Source organism: Ranitomeya variabilis, chromosome 5, assembly GCF_051348905.1.
Source record: "Ranitomeya variabilis isolate aRanVar5 chromosome 5, aRanVar5.hap1, whole genome shotgun sequence".
Lineage (NCBI taxonomy): Eukaryota > Metazoa > Chordata > Amphibia > Anura > Dendrobatidae > Ranitomeya > Ranitomeya variabilis.
Genome location: NC_135236.1, coordinates 436108125 through 436114124, shown reverse-complemented (window position 1 = coordinate 436114124; position 6000 = coordinate 436108125).

Here is a 6000-nt window from a genome sequence, read left to right as displayed (position 1 = left end):
ATGCTGTGGTAGCCATGTTGGTTCAGTATGCCTTCAATTTTGAATAAATCCCCAACAGTGTCACCAGCAAAGCACCCCCACACCATCACACCTCCTCCTCCATGCTTCACGGTGGGAACCAGGCATGTAGAGTCCATCCGTTCACCTTTTCTGCGTTGCACAGACACGGTTATTGGAACCAAAGATCTCAAATTTGCACTCATCAAACCAAAGCACAGATTTCCACTGGTCTAATAACCATTCCTTGTGTTCTTTAGCCCAAACAAGTCACTTCTGCTTGTTGCCTGTCCTTAGCAGTGGTTTCCTAGCAGCTATTTTACCATGAAGGCCTGCTGCACAAAGTCTCCTCTTAACAGTTGTTGTAGAGATGTGTCTGGTGCTAGAACTCTGTGTGGCATTGACCTGGTCTCTAATCTGAGCTGCTGTTAACCTGCGATTTCTGAGGCTGGTGACTCGGATAAACTTATCCTCAGAAGCAGAGGTGACTCTTGGTCTTCCTTTCCTGGGGCGGTCCTCATGTGAGCCAGTTTCTTTGTAGCGCTTGATGGTTTTTGCCACTGCACTTGGGGACACTTTCAAAGTTTTCCCAATTTTTCGGACTGATTGACCTCCATTTCTTAAAGTAATGATGGCCACTCATTTTTCTTTACTTAGCTGCTTTTTTCTTGCCATAATACAAATTCTAACAGTCTATTCAGTAGGAGTATCAGCTGTGTATCCACCAGACTTCTGCACAACACAACTGATGGTCCCAACCCCATTTATAAGACAAGAAATCCCACTTATTAAACCTGACAGGGCACACCTGTGAAGTGAAAACCATTCCCGATGACTACCTCTTGAAGCTCATCAAGAGAATGCCAAGAGTGTGCAAAGCAGTCATCAAAGCAAAAGGTGGCTACTTTGAAGAACCTATAATATAAGACATATTTTCAGTTGTTTCACACTTTTTTGTTAAGTATATAATTCCACATGTGTTAATTCATAGTTTTGATGTCTTCAGTGTGAATGTACAATTTTCGTAGTCATGAAAATACAGAAAAATCTTTAAATGAGAAGGTGTGTCCAAACTTTTGGTCTGTACTGTATATGTAGATGACATCCTATAACTGTAAAGTGCAAATGTGTTTATGTTATCACAGTGGATAAAATCTAACAACATATCTAGGGTAACTGACACAATGTAATGACTGTGGAGTCCCAATGCGTGTTTCACCCTTGCTTCATCAGGAGGCGTGTCATAGAAGGAGCGAATAGGTAGGCAATGTCATAATATGCCACAAAACTCATAATGGCCGCCCACATGGGTTTGCCACTACAAACTCAGGGCACGGCCTTTCGCCCCAACTTATGCTAATAAGGGGCATCGGAAAGTGAAATGTTTCAGACATGTCATCCAGTAGGCATAGAAAAAGAGCAAAATTGGATTAACTTTATTGATGGTATATGGTTCATTTGGGAGGGCACACCAGTTGAATGGCAACAATTAATGACAAGTCTAAACAATAACTATATTAATGTCATACATACGTACAACAGTAGAAGGCGATTGGATTTTTTGTACATTAAAATCGGTAGATCAGAAAATGGTAAAAATTATAATGGATGTTCTTCGGGAAGCCACAGCAGTCAATTTTCTTCTCTATGCAGGCTCATCATATCCAATAACTACTATCCAGTGGATCCCCATGGGTCAGTTCATGAGAATTAGGAGAATTTGCTCTACAAAGGAGAAGCACAAGCATCAAATCTTCAAGCAAGGTTTAAAGAAAGGGGATACAGTAATCTCACCATTAAAAGAGGCTACAACAGAGCTAAAAAATTTCTAGGAATGCCGTACTTTCCCCTAATTATAAAGAAGAAAAGGGTGCATGAGTGGATTCTAAACATACAAAGGGAAAAAGCTCTCAAGTGTGTAAAGTGCTGCAGAGTGGTAAGCATAGGCACTTTACAGACCAGGGGTGTCCCAGTCCTAGTGTGCTGTAAGTTGTGGGGTGCCACACTCACTTGTAGGCCACAGGTCTCTGTTCTGCCTCCAGGCTTCCGTCCTCAGGAACCGCCACACACAATGCATGGGACCCCAGGTTCTTTACAACAGTCAAGCTTTTACTAAACAGTCCAAGTTCATCAGGTGGGATAGGGCACAGCAATTCGCACTTCCTTCATCCTTCGCACAACTCCTCTTCTGTTCTGCCCCACGTTCATTCTGGACTACCCCCAAACCAACTAACTCCATCAGTCTCAGGTATTTGTTATTCATTCCGGCAGTGCACCCAGAACCGACCACCTGCCCCCCCTGTAACTTCATGTCCACCAACCTTTTGATGCAGGAAGACCAGAACTCTCCTCCACACTACACTGGCTGACACTGAACTTCCTCTAACCGAGAAGTGCCCCCCTTCTTATCAGCACTAATGCTCATCCACTGGGCTAATCCCAACCTTAACCATATCCGTTCCACCTACTAAACTGTTCTATATCCTATGTTGTCCTAAACTTATCCCTGTGCTATATTCACATTATGCTCTAACACTTTATATACTGTACATCACCATAACACATCATATCACATTATATTAGACACATGTTACTTCATATATAAAACCGCACGACTGTACAGTTCATTACCACTTACAATAATCAGTGGAATTAAATTGGACATATAATGCACAAACATTGGTGTATTTTGCAAAGTGATCCTTTTTTAAAACAGAACCTACCCAACAAAATGACAATAACTTCTAGAATAACCAAAAACTTAAAATACATGCTGATTCAAAGTCATTATATCTCTCCGTCAACTAATTTTTTTCAGACACAAGGACCACCATGAGGGTACTTTCCCTGTGATACGTGTAAGGCCTGATCCAATCGGCCAAAAAGTTTTGAAAGATGCGGACTATACCAGGACATTTGATATCAGACATCACATCAACTGTACTTCTAGAGCTGTCCGCTACCATGCAGAATGCCCCTGAGGCAATATATATATATATATATATATATATATATACAGTATATATATATATATATATATATATATATATATATATATATATATAAAGGGATGACAACCAGAAAATTAAGGGTAAGAATCAGGGAACATGTCAAGGATATCAAAAAGGCCAAGACCACTACAGATTCAGATTACTTGAAAACAGCCCAAAGCCTTCCATTTGTGTGATTCCAAAATGCTCAGAATTAAGGGACTAGACAAACTTCATGTTAACTGCAGTTAAAAATAGAGGTGAAAACTTTAGCAAAAAACTATCACACCTAGAAAGCAAGTGGATATATAGACATAGCCTTAATTAAAATTTCAGTTTCAATGCATTTTCATGGAGAATCTTTTATGGGAGGTTTTTTTAATTGCTTATGTTAACAGTAAGCAGTTTTATGTTTATTTGCTTTTTTAATGTTCCTTCTTAATTAGTAGGCTGACGATTACCTATTGCTATCGGCATCAATTAATTCTCCTTGATCTAGAGCCATCAGTCATGAATAGGGTTGAGCGAAACGTATCGGACAAATTAAAAAATCGCCAACTTTCGGCAAAGTCGGGTTTCATGAAACCCGACCCGATCCCAGTGTGGGATCGGCCATGCGGTCGGCGATCTTCGCGCCAAAGTCGCGTTTCGTATGACGCGTTCAGCGCCATTTCTCAGCCAATGAAGGAGGACGCAGAGTGTGGGCAGCGTGATGACATAGGTCTCGGTCCCCACCATCTTAGAGAAGGGCATGACAGTGATTGGCTTGCTTTCTGCGGCGTCACAGGGGGTATAAAGGGGCGTGCACGCCGACCGCCATCTTCTGCCGATCTTAGCATAGGGAGAGATTGCTGCAGCTTCGTCAGAAGAAGGGACATAGTTAGGGAGGGAAGATTAACCCCCAAACCGCTTGTGCTGTAGCGATTTCCACTGTCCAACACCACCTTTGTTTTGCAGGGACAGTGGAGGCTATATCTTTGTGCATCAGCTCTGTAACTTATTAGGCTGCCTTATAAGGCTCCCTGATAGCTGCATTGCTGTTTGCACCGCTGCTGTGCAAACCAACTGCTTTTTTAAAAGCAAAAATCCTGATGCTCCTTTCTGCAGTTATTTTGTTTATTTGTCCACACTTTTGTGTGCAGCAGTCCTTTTTGTTGCTGGCATACTTGTCGTGAGATCATAGTAGGGAGATTGAAATTGTACTACAGTCCTTGGATTTTTTTCAGATATCTTCCAGCCACTTTCTGCCACTTACATTGTGTTGTGTTACACACTGTGCCTGAGTTGTGGTGCTGTCTCCCCCCAAAAAACGGAGATTCAAAGTGTCACAAAGTGGATATACATCAGTTCTGTTAGTTTGTCGTATATCAGCCAGCCACGTTCTGCCACTTACATTGTGTTGTAACATACACAGGGCCTGAGTTTGGGTTCAGTCTCCCCCCCTTAAAAGTGAGATTGAAATTCTCACAAAGTGGATAAACCTCAGTCCTCTTAGTTTGTGGTGTATCAGACAGCCACTTGCTGCCACTCACATTGCGTTGTAAAATAGACAGGGCCTGAGTTTGGGTTCAGTCTCCCCCCCAAAAAAGTGAGATTGAAATTCTCACAAAGTGGATAAACCTCAGTCCTCTTAGTTTGTGGTGTATCAGACAGCCACTTGCTGCCACTCACATTGCGTTGTAAAATGCACAGGGCCTGAGTTTGGGTTCAGTCTCCCCCCCAAAAAAGTGAGATTGAAATTCTCACAAAGTGGATAAACCTCAGTCCTCTTAGTTTGTGGTGTATCAGCCAGCTACTTGCTGCCACTCACATTGCGTTGTAAAATACACAGGGCCTGAGTTTGGGTTCAGTCTCCCCCCCATAAAAGTGAGATTAAAATTCTCACAAAGTGGATAAACCTCAGTCCTCTTAGTTTGTGGTGTATCAGACAGCCACTTGCTGCCACTCACATTGCATTGTAAAATACACAGGGCCTGAGTTTGGGTTCAGTCTCCCCCCAAAAAAAGTGAGATTGAAATTCTCACAAAGTGGATATACCTCAGTCCTCTTAGTTTGTGGTGTATCAGCCAGCCACTTGCTGCCATTCACATTGCGTTGTAAAATACACAGGGCCTGAGTTTGGGTTCAGTCTCCCCCCCATAAAAGTGAGATTGAAATTCTCACAAAGTGGATAAACCTCAGTCCTCTTAGTTTGTGGTGTATCAGACAGCCACTTGCTGCCACTCACATTGCGTTGTAAAATAGACAGGGCCTGAGTCTGGGTTCAGTCTCCCCCCAAAAAAAGTGAGATTGAAATTCTCACAAAGTGGATAAACCTCAGTCCTCTTAGTTTGTGGTGTATCAGACAGCCACTTGCTGCCACTCACATTGCGTTGTAAAATACACAGGGCCTGAGTTTGGGTTCAGTCTCCCCCCCAAAAAAGTGAGATTGAAATTCTCACAAAGTGGATATACCTCAGTCCTCTTAGTTTGTGGTGTATCAGCCAGCCACTTACTGCCACTCACATTGCGTTGTAAAATACACAGGGCCTGAGTTTGGGTTCAGTCTCCCCCCCAAAAAAGTGAGATTGAAAATCTCACAAAGTGGATAAACCTCAGTCCTCTTAGTTTGTGGTGTATCAGCCAGCCACTTGCTGCCACTCACATTGCGTTGTAAAATACACAGGGCCTGAGTTTGGGTTCAGTCTCCCCCCAAAAAAAGTGAGATTGAAATTCTCACAAAGTGGATATACCTCAGTCCTCTTAGTTTGTGGTGTATCAGCCAGCCACTTGCTGCCACTCACATTGCGTTGTAAAATAGACAGGGCCTGAGTTTGGGTTCAGTCTCCCCCCAAAAAAAAGTGAGATTGAAATTCTCACAAAGTGGATATACCTCAGTCCTCTTAGTTTGTGGTGTATCAGACAGCCACTTGCTGCCACTCACATTGCGTTGTAAAATAGACAGGGCCTGAGTTTGGGTTCAGTCTCCCCCCAAAAAAAGTGAGATTGAAATTCTCACAAAGTGGATATACCT